Here is an 11,236-nt window from a genome sequence, read left to right on the forward strand (position 1 = left end):
AATATTCCTGTAGTGGTGAATGAATCTTCTTGGCTACCTCATCCTTATGACAACTGAGGTCCTGCTCAGCCAATGGAGGAGGGTAAAGAGACTGACAATTACACAGTTGGAGTACAGGGAATTCCTATTTGCATGGGAAATGGAATTCAACACCTAAATATAACATCTCAGGTATGTCTATCCATAGTCAATACTACGCAAGATTATCATAATACATTTTGTATACTTCATGCATCTGGTTTTAAAGAACAGGAGATTAATGCTTCTAGTTCCATAAATCTACCATTCTGTGATGAGGGTGACCAACAAGGAATCTCAGTGGGTACATTGACAATAGTGTAAGAATAAGAGGCCTCGAGTGCTAATTAATATCTCCAAAGGAGATGTCATTGGCTGGAGCCCTTATGGCTCCCCTCAAGGAAAATATTCTCACTCAGAGTTAAGATGGAAATGGTTTAATTTGAATGGAACTGTGGAAATCAGTGCTTCAGTTAATGAAGCTATTTGGTGGCATGGAGTTGGAATGGTAAGCCCTTTCCTACAATTTGGCAATTCAATTCAGACAAATTTGAGGAAATTGGCAAGTGCCTTCCACCCTCTTAAAGCCTGAGAAGGAAAATTAAACATTAAGGATGATAAGTACACTCTGTCTTTTAGACTAAATCAACTCCATCCTTTTATGGCATGCGTACCATTACCTTACTTGCTACTAAAAGGGCCTGAACAATGGCACCCTAATAATTACAGCATTACTTGTGAATGCTGTGCCCTTCATACCTATGCTAATTCTATCAGGTTTTTAAATTTGACCTATGAAAGTTTATATATTCTTAGAGCAAGGCCAGCAATCTGGATACCAGTGAGGTTTTCAAGGCCATGGAAAGACACTCATGTGATGATCCTGGTACAGGAGCTCGCTGAAATAATATTAAAAAGAACACATCAAATGGGTGAACTGGTTGTTGCAGTTATTATGGGAATCATTGCATTGACAGCTACAGCAATAACAGCTGGAGTGGGGCTTCATAAAGAAATCCAAACTGCTAAATTTATTAGATTGGCATAAACATTGAGAAAAACTTTGGACTAAGCAAAATAAGATTGATAATGAGATAGTAAATGAATTAGCAGAGTTAAGACAAGCTGTTGTATTGTTAGGGGATCAGTTAGAAATTTTGAAGGAGCAGATAAAATTAAAATGTGATTGGAATGTTTCTTCCTATTTTATCACACTCTTAAGATTTAGTGAAAGTAAGTATGATTGGGATAAGGTTAAGATGCATTTGTTGGGTCACCCTAATTCTTCTCAAATGGTTTGTGATTTACAGAAAGAAATTAAAGAAACTTTTGCAAAAAAGTTACCTGATCTGACAGGAATGGACATTATGGAAAGTCTTGCAGATACCAAAGCCTTACCTTGAATAAGTTCAATCCTACAAATCACTTTAATAGATTTCTTATCCTAGCATGTGTTGCTCTTGTTCTAGCAATAGTAACTTTATTGGCTTTAAAATGTGTTTTGGTATACTTACATAAGATTGTAAGACATATAGATGAAAAGAAGGCTATATTTACTGTGAGGCTACGTAACCTTCAAGATAATTGATTTTTGTATAAAAGAAAGAGGGATCTGTGGCTACACTCCCATTGGGCTACACCTGACCTGGGCTCCAGAGAGTAGCACCTAGCCCTAATCTATCTTTTGTTTAGCAGACACCTTTTGTTTCTCTTGTGGCCCTATGTGAATCTTGTCTCAGATTCTCCCAAAGATATAAAGCCCTATGCAAAACTTGGTTCAGAAAACCTTGAAAACTGTGGCACCTGATGAACTGCTGAATTTACACTTGGCATTGTATTTTGGGGAGCTTCTTTCAGGTTGTTTTGAACATATGGAAATCAACTGTAAATATGGAGAAAAACAAAAATGCCCTGGGTGAAAGGAAAATGTTTCAGTCCTTAAAGACTGGATTCTCCTGCAGTTACAAAAGGCTAAATTCATTCTTAAGGTGCCTCTGGGTTTTCTTTCCACAGATCAGCATGAACCCACACACCTGTGCCTGGACACTTCACTACAGTCTGTTTCTGCGATTGACTATTTCTTTTTCAGCCAACTCTATCTACACTAAACTAGTAACATACTTTAAATCTGTTTGCTGCACATGAACCCCAGATCTTGAAACATATTTTATAAAGACCACGTTCTGTGTTCTAAAATTTGCTCTTCACGGTACTCACACGAGTAACAGTGGATGAAAGATGGGGCAGATAAATGAAGATTCCAGAAGAATTTCTTTGTTCCTGAGTGGGCTTAAAGTTCACAAGACCCCCTCAACCCACCACATACATACATAAATAAATAAATAAATAAATAAATAAATAAATAAATAAATACCCAGCATTCTTCAAAAGCATTCTATTGAATCCAGAGAGATAAAAATGAAACTGGGAGTTGGATGGTCTCCACAGCGTTAGTCAGGCATTGTTTTCTTTGAGAATTAGAAATTACGCAAAAGACACTCAAATTGCAAAAGTGCTCAAACAGATTCTTGTTAGGTCCACAGTGTTCTGCAGATCTAGGACAAAAGCATCAAGAAAAGCAATTTCAAAATAAATTTTACTCATTGCTCAGTTTTTAGCCTTCAGTCAGAGACGCTACTGCTGAGAAGAATCCTCAGAGTTGGTGGCAGTATGGGAAGGGTGGGGACACCTCATGCCCTCTCCACAAGGAAAAAAAAATGTTCAATTAAGGATCTAAACATAACAGTCTGTGACTTTCCAGGCAGTAAAAATCTGAAGGGTTTGAAGTCCATGCAAACACACACGTGCAATGGCCTGCTATTTCAGCAGATGTCAGAGATAGGGAGCTATGAGGAAGAAATGGATCAGGGTAATGACTAGAAACCAGATAGTCATAGATTGCCTGTGTGTGAACTTTTCCACAAATGTCACAAGGTCTGACAGAAACGAAGAAGCAAAGAGCATGACAGGACATAACTACAACTTCCTGCTGCCCCTCGTTGGAGAAGAAGAATAAGTTTGACCATGATGAAACGTGGTTGCGTTATACATGTTTCTTTTTATCTTGAAGAAGTATGAGTTTCCAATTATCAACATGAACTCCAGTGCAATATGTAGTTGAAGAGAGAAATACACAAGGCAACACTGACAACCACCGTATACTGACTCTGCTACTGTAATCCTCTCCATGATTTTCTAATGAGTCCCATCACATACACACACATACACACACACACACACACACACACACACACACACACACACACACACACACACACACACAAACCTAAGCATAAAGCCTCCCACACAAAAAAATGCTCCTCTGTAGCTAGAGTTTTCCTGCCTGGCCCACAGTCAGGATAAATCTTTGTCACCTGCCAGTCCCACAGCCGCTCAGACCCAACCAAGTAAACACAGAGACTTATATTGGTTACAAACTGTATGGCTGTGGCAGGCTTCTTGCTAACTGTTCTTACAGCTTAAATTAATCCATTTCCATTAATCTATACCTTGCCACATGGCTCGTGGCTTACCGGCATCTTCACATGCTGTTTGTCATCGTGGTGGCTGGCAGTGTCTCTCTGACTCAGCCTTCCACTTCCCAGCTTTATTCTCCTCCTTGTCCTGCCTACACTTCCTGCCTAGCCAATGGCCAATCAGTGTTTTATTTACCAACCAATCAGAGCAACACATTTGCCATACAGAACATTCCACAGCACTCCTCCTCCCTCTCCAATCCCTCAATCACTCTGTAAATTCCCTTTGATCCAGTTGCCAAAAGGAAAGTTTTGGTTAAGAACATTGGTGTCCAATTTAGATACAAGAACACCCAACAGGTTCTGGCCCTTGGTGGTTATACTTATGCATGACCTGGTCTGGGAGAAAAAAAAATCATAAAATGTAGAAAGAAACTAAAACTTTTGTTTAGACCATCAACTTTGTATATTATTTCTTAGGGAATTTTTAAAACTGTTTTTCCTCTAAAGGATATTTCTAACAGATTTCCAAATGTATCTGGCTTAACATATAATTTCCATACTTTTGTTTTTTTACATTTTGGTCAACAAAAATGAAGAGATTGTATTATACTTATTAGTTTTAAAGTAAAATTTACTATTGAGAAAATGTGTTTTTGTCTACTTGGGAAGATTGTTTTTACAAACAATTGTTAAACTATATTATTAAACATTGTAAAATTTATAGAAATCTAAAATTCTATCTGACAAAATATGAACACTCCTTTTTTTCATCTTGGTGTATAACATTTGATGACAGTAAATCTTCGTGGTATCACATAATATTAAAAATCATTCTCATCATATTATCTTAGATGACAGTTATTTAGATTCATCAAAGCTTGAACATCTTACATTATTGTAAGTTATGGGTTTACCCAATAAACTGTTAGTAGTCTATTCTTTTTATTTTATTGAAATATTGATGCTGTTATATTAACAGATTTTGTATGTGTTTACATGTTAGAGAAGTTTTTTAATCACTTTTATTCTCTAAATAGAACAAATCTTACAAGTCTTCATTTACTTATTTTGCCACAGTAGGTGCCATATAAATTAGCTATTACATAGTAGCATAATATATTTGAATAAATCTTTAGCACTTAGTTTGTATATATGTTTAGAGCTTATACAAGTTTATACAAGAAAATGAATTCTTGCTAGAGAGAAGCTATTTTATACTTTTACAAAGTTGCATTTCAAAGGAACATTTGAAGAAATTCTAAGTGCATAGTTGATTGCTTGTTCTGTATTAGTGAGGAAACGAGTTTCTTTTTTTTTTTTTTTTTTTTTTTTCGAGACAGGGTTTCTCTGTGTAGCTTTGCGCCTTTCCTGGAACTCGCTTTGGAGACCAGGCTGGCCTCGAACTCACAGAGATACACCTGGCTCTGCCTCCCGAGTGCTGGGATTAAAGGCGTGCGCCACCACCGCCCGGCACGAGTTTCTTAATTTTAGCTGAGCATGACTTTAATTATCACAGTCTATGATACTTTCAGGCTAAGTTTTTCACAGCATTTTAACAATAATGTCCTCAAGAGAATAACTCAACATTAGTAATAGTATGCTCTAAGCATTTCAGAAACCAAGTAACAAAGAGTGGCAAGTAGGCAGTAACCTGGGAGTTGTAACTGCTGTTTTGCTGAATTGTCCTGGAGTCAAAAACAACTAGATTCTATCAACTTATAATGCTTTTTATTTTATATATATGTATGTATGTATATGTATATATATGTATGTATATATATGTATGTGTGTATATACATATATATATATATAGTTTGCTTTTATAGTTTGCAGGCATTTGGTCACTTTCTGATCTATGATTCGGCATTTCACTCTTACAATATTTAAGTCCTGCAAATCTCTTTTTGGAATGTCAAAATCTTATGTAGGTACCCTTCTTAAGGATTTACAAATACAGAGAAGAGTCAGGGAATACAGAGATGAAACTAGTCTTTTCTGATATTTTTCCACATAACATTTTGATAGTAGGTCAGTCTTTTCCCTCTTGTGATATAAATTATTGTGGTCTGAAAATTTATATACCTATATATGGTGAAAATATTGTGTTTGCTGAGGGAAAATCCAGAATGTGTAGTTAATAGTGTTCATAGCTTTTTTTTCTGGTTGGGAAAACTGCATTAACACTATAGCACTAATATTTGAATGAGATTCATGGTTTGTCTACATCCCCAGGATGATAGAATTTTCTGTACAATGTTGAAAGTGTTTCATGTCAACTGTTATTGTATTAAAAATAACAACAAAACTTAGTTTTACATTTTTAGCTAAATTAATGTATTTATGCATTCAAAAACACAATTAAATACCTTTTATACTGAATAAAAGATGTATAGATTGTACAGGATTGGGGTTAAATATTTTGGGATGACAAATGTTGTAATTCAATGTTTTGTATTAAAGAAGCAGATCCCAGTTGTTCATATTATAGAACAAATTTTCATTATTTTATAAATGTATGATAGAGAAAAATCACTTAAATTATTCATGATATATGATCTATATCATTAAAATGCTCAGAATGTTTTTTTAAAAAAGATCAAAAGAAACTCTCCAGTAAATCAAAGGGGAAACTAAATATAGATAAAGGAAGTTTAGAAATTCAGTCCACAGCATATAATGCAAATTCCTTTATCATTAGTCCTTAACTGTGTGCAGTTAACATACTCAAATAAGAATGGAAAAATTAGTCATAAATTTTACTTGAAGATTTTAAAACTTAGTAATTTTGTTCTTGTTATTTAAAAATAAATATATTATATAAACTTCACTTTCTTGTAAGTAAGTCTATAATTGGAGTGATAATACTTCCACCCTCTATCTTAAAGAAAGATGGGGTTTAAATGGCTCGATTTTTTCATACAAAAAAAATGCAGGCATTTTCAGTTTTAAATGAGTATTATGAAGTAAACTCATAATTTTTACAATAAGTCATTTTTAGTTATTCATTTTAATTTGTTTATTGACTACAGAATTTTATTTTTTATCTAAGTCACAAAAGTATCTTTCTTATGTGATACAATTTTGACTTCTGATTTTTATTTCAGTAGTGCATATATAAATCTAAGATAATGAAAAGCACAGTAGACAGATTTGTAACTCACACTGACATCTATGTAACAGCCTAAGCTACCAGCAGAAAGTCTAACGCATCATTCAGAATTCTACTTCAAATATAGCATTCTAAAACATGCGAATTTGATGCAAAATCACAGTGTTTTAATAGGTATGGCATCTGTTCCACACTGGAGAATGTCTTGGGTAGTTTTTCTGAGAAATAGTTGACTAAGGATAAAAAGAAGTGTAGGTAATTGAGAATAAATAAACAACCCTTGTCCCATGGAAGAAGGAAGAGATTTACCTCCTTTGGTTTAAAGGACTAAGTCTCAATCCCCCAACATGGGCATTTTGCTATGCCCACTAGTAGAGGTTGTACATAGTTGTTTTGTGTGTTCCCTTGGAACTCAATCACTTTAATCTGCTTATGTTAAATCTCCTTCCTTATATAATAGCTAAGCCACAATGAATAATGTTTGGGCCCCATTGTGACTCCTCCAGAATGCCAACAGGTATTATTTTCCCTTATTTGCTATTGCACCAACAGTAACTGCAGGTTTAGACTACTGAGAAAAATATTTGACCCAACCCTTCCTTCTGATATAAGCACACAAAAGGAAATGTCCAGGTATGGATGGATTCAATCACCACAAAAAACATATACTGAAGTCCAGAGTAATCATGGGACAAATTCTGTAACTGCAATCCTGTGAAAGGTGATGTGGGCTCAGACTTTACTAGTGACATCATCAAAATTATATTTTATTTTATTATTCTTTTAATTTTGAAAGGAATATTTTGTTTTATTCCACAGGATGACTAAATTTAAACACTCAGCCATGCTCTTCTCCCTGAGCTGAGGGAGAGACATCTATGACCCAGCAATGGGAAAATGCTGAAAACCTGATGTGGTCTGTAATAACATGTAATTTCTTGCTCCTTCTAAGTCTTCTGTGTCCTGTTGTGGAAGAGCCTATAAGCATGTGTAGCCCAGGGTAGCCTTGAACTACTCATCTTCCTACTTCCTCCTCCCAAGTGCTGGGATTAAAGGTGTGTGCCAACACTGTCTGGCCTCTATGGTTAACTAGCAGGTAGGGTAGCTCCACACTCTGATCTGCAGGCAAGCTTTATTTGTCAGAACATAAACAAAATATCATACAACAGTGGATTTATGTCTGGTATTATAAAGCAGGTCAACATGAGCACTAGAGGAGAAGCTACTGATGGCATTTTGCTAAACAGACATAATGTGATATATATTGTATGTATATATTGCGTGCAGTGGACACCAGTGACAAAAGAGAGAGGAGAGGGAGAGGAGGAACAAGGAGGAGAAGTAAGAGGAGAGGGAGAGAGAGAGAGAGAGAGAGAGAGAGAGAGAGAGAGAGAGAGAGAGAGAGAGAGAGAGAATTTTGAGACTGACATAGTATTGCTTCATGATATAGCTTGCTGGCATGGATCTTGGAAAAGTTAAAGTTGAAGTCATAAGACATGTGGACCTTGTAGATGTTGAGAAACAGAACAAATGTTCCTATCTGCCTCTTTCCAGCCAAAGACCAAAAAACTTCAGCATATTCTAGACCGGCATGCATCACAACCTAAACGTTGAAAACAAATCTTCCACTCAACCAGTCCTGGTATGGTGAAAGTTTGCCCCCTAGTGAAGTTGGTGAGTAAGTATATTTTCACCCAAACATGGTACCTGAATGTGGAGACTCTATGTTCAACATTGATAGAAAGAAATCTGTTTCTGATACTGGGATGCAAAGATTATAATAATTTTCTTAGTGTTAGCGAAATTAATAAGGATGACAGACATCTTGAGGAACTCATAGAGCCAGTGTTGTAGGCAGGAAGACTGGAAAATGTAAAATGTTAACATGTTTTTCTGTTATACTGGGCAATGAGCAATTTTTTGCTTTGTTTTTCTAAAATTCAGAGTATAAATACATTTTTATTAGAACATAGCCACACAATCTTTACATAATGTGTAAGATTGTTGTATTACAATAGAATTGACTAGTCATAGGAGAAATGGCATAGTCCCACAGCCTAAAATATTCAGGATTCAGACTTCAATGGAAAAAGCATCTGACCCAAGAGTTAACCACTCTCAATTGTCACCTCATGTGTGAAGTAGAGAACTTGGTTCTCTCTGAGGCTACTCTTCAATCTTGATGATATTATATGGAAAATGAGTTCTTAAAGTAGAACTGGCATTTTTTAAATACCACATGGTGTGGTAGCCTTCACTGTAGTGACCCATAAGCACCTCAGAGCCTTATTCTAATGAGGGTGCTACTGAATCACTGCATCCAGTAGACAAAAGATCATGGCAATCTTCTGTTTGTGTTTATAGATGCCTACAGCATATGGTCACTGTCTACGGATAGCTGAGCAACCCAGAACATTGGTGTTTTCTATTGTAGGCTTATATTCACAGTGCAAGAAGTGCTTGCAGGAACAGTGAATAGAATTGAAGAACAGATTTTCACATACAACCCCCTATTCTCTATTCTTTAAATGACCACTTAAAACTTTGATGGTTTTCTTAAGCAGAATAATAGACATGGAAAAGAGTGCAATACAGACACCCCAAGGAAGTATCAGAAAGCCTGACTTCATGACTGGGTAATTCTTAGCACTATTTGACATAATGCAGCATGAATCCTAATTGATCTTAGTAGTAAAAACCCAGAGCCAGATATTGGGGTAAATGCTGGAAGATCAGTAAAGGAGGCCAGCCACTAGAAAGACTTCTTCCATCTACCGAATCCTCAGACTGAAAGCAAGTGAGCTCCTGTCGTCTCCCCTCTTACATTCCTCTCTTTGCCTGCCATATCACTTCCTGTCTCTACCTCCCAAGTGCTGGAACCAAAGGTGTGTGCCACAACTGCCTGGCTTTGTTTCTCTTTTAGACTGGATCAATCTTGTGTAGCCCAGGATGGCCTTGAACTCACAGAGATCCTTCTGCCTCTGCCACCCAAGTGCTGGGATTAAAGGTGTGTGCCACCACTGCCTGGCCTCTACGGCTGACTAGTGGCTTACCTCCGCACTCTGATATTCAGACAAGCTTTATTTGTTAGATCACAAACAAAATATCACCACAACATAAGGTCCACTTTATAATACAAACATGTTTATTAATGTATTTCTCACTCTTCTGTATGGAAACTCACAGCAAAACTAACCAACTTTTTTTAAAAAAAATATCAGTACGTAGGCACTTAATGCAGGAAATACAAGTTTCAGCTGCATTAGACACTTCATTATTTACTTATATTGAAACACCTTTGAAAAACCCTCTAGGAATTCTGTAGCACAGTGAGGAGGATGAAATCCAGCTTTAGAGAATGCTGGGAACCTGTGTTGGCACTAAGGAACACAGCACCAACTCTACACTTAAATTAGACACTCTACATAAAAGATTTTTTTTTAATTTTTTAATTTTTATTTTGCAATACAATTCAGTTCTACATATCAGCCACGGATTCCCTTGTTCTCCCCCCCTCCGGCCCCCCTCACCTTCCCCCCAGCCCACCCCCCATTCCCACCTCCTCCAGGGCAAAGCCTCCCCCATGGACTGAGATCAACCTGGTAGACTCAGTCCAGGTAGGTCCAGTACCTTCCTCCCAGGCCGAGCCAAGCGACCCTGCATAGGCCCCAGGTTTCAAACAGCCAACTCATGCAATGAGCACAGGACCCGGTCCCACTGCCTGGATGCCTCCCAAACAGATCAAGCCAATCAACTATCTCACCCATTCAGAGGGCCTGATCCAGTTGGGGACCCCTCAGCCATTGGTTCATAGTTCATGTGTTTCCATTCATTTGGCTATTGTCCCTGTGCTTTATCCAACCTTGGTCTCAACAATTCTCGCTCATATAAACCCTCCTCATTCTCACTAATTGGACTCCCAGAGATCCACCCGGGGCCTAGCCATGGATCTCTGCATCCAGATCCCTCAGTAGTTGGATGGGGTTTCTAGCATGACAATTAGGGTGTTTGGCCATCCCATCACCAGACTAGGTCAGTTCACGCTGTATCTCGACCATTGCCAGCAGTCTGTTGTGTGGGTATCTTTGTGGATTTCTGTGGGCCTCTCTAGCACTTTGCTTCTTCCTATTCTCATGTGGTCTTCATTTACCATGGTCTCTTATTCCTTGTTCTCCCTCTCTGTTGTTGATCCAGCTGGGATCTCCCGCTCCCCCAAGCTCTCTTTCCCTCGACCCTCGCCCTTCATTACCCCCACTCATGTCCAGGCTGTTTATGTAGATCTCTCCCATTTCTCCATCATTGAGCGATCCCCATGTCTTTCTTGGGGTCCTGTTTTCCAGGCAGCCTCCCTGGTGATGTGAGTAGCAGTCCAGTCATCCTTGTTCCACATCTAGTATCCTCCTATGAGTGAGTACATACCATGTTTGTCTTTCTGAGTCTGGGTTACCTCATTCAGGATGATTTTTTCTAGATCCATCCATTTGTCTGCAAACCTCATGATGTCATTGTTTTTCTCTGCTGAGTAGTATTCCATTGTGTATATGTACCACATTTTGTTTATCCATTCTTCAGTTGAAGGGCATCTAGGTTGTTTCCAGGTTCTGGCTATTACAAACAATGCTGATATGAA

The sequence above is a fragment of the Peromyscus californicus genome, unplaced genomic scaffold (genome assembly GCF_007827085.1).
Source record: "Peromyscus californicus insignis strain IS unplaced genomic scaffold, ASM782708v3 Scaffold_13__1_contigs__length_99412109, whole genome shotgun sequence".
In the NCBI taxonomy this organism is placed as follows: Eukaryota; Metazoa; Chordata; class Mammalia; order Rodentia; family Cricetidae; genus Peromyscus; species Peromyscus californicus.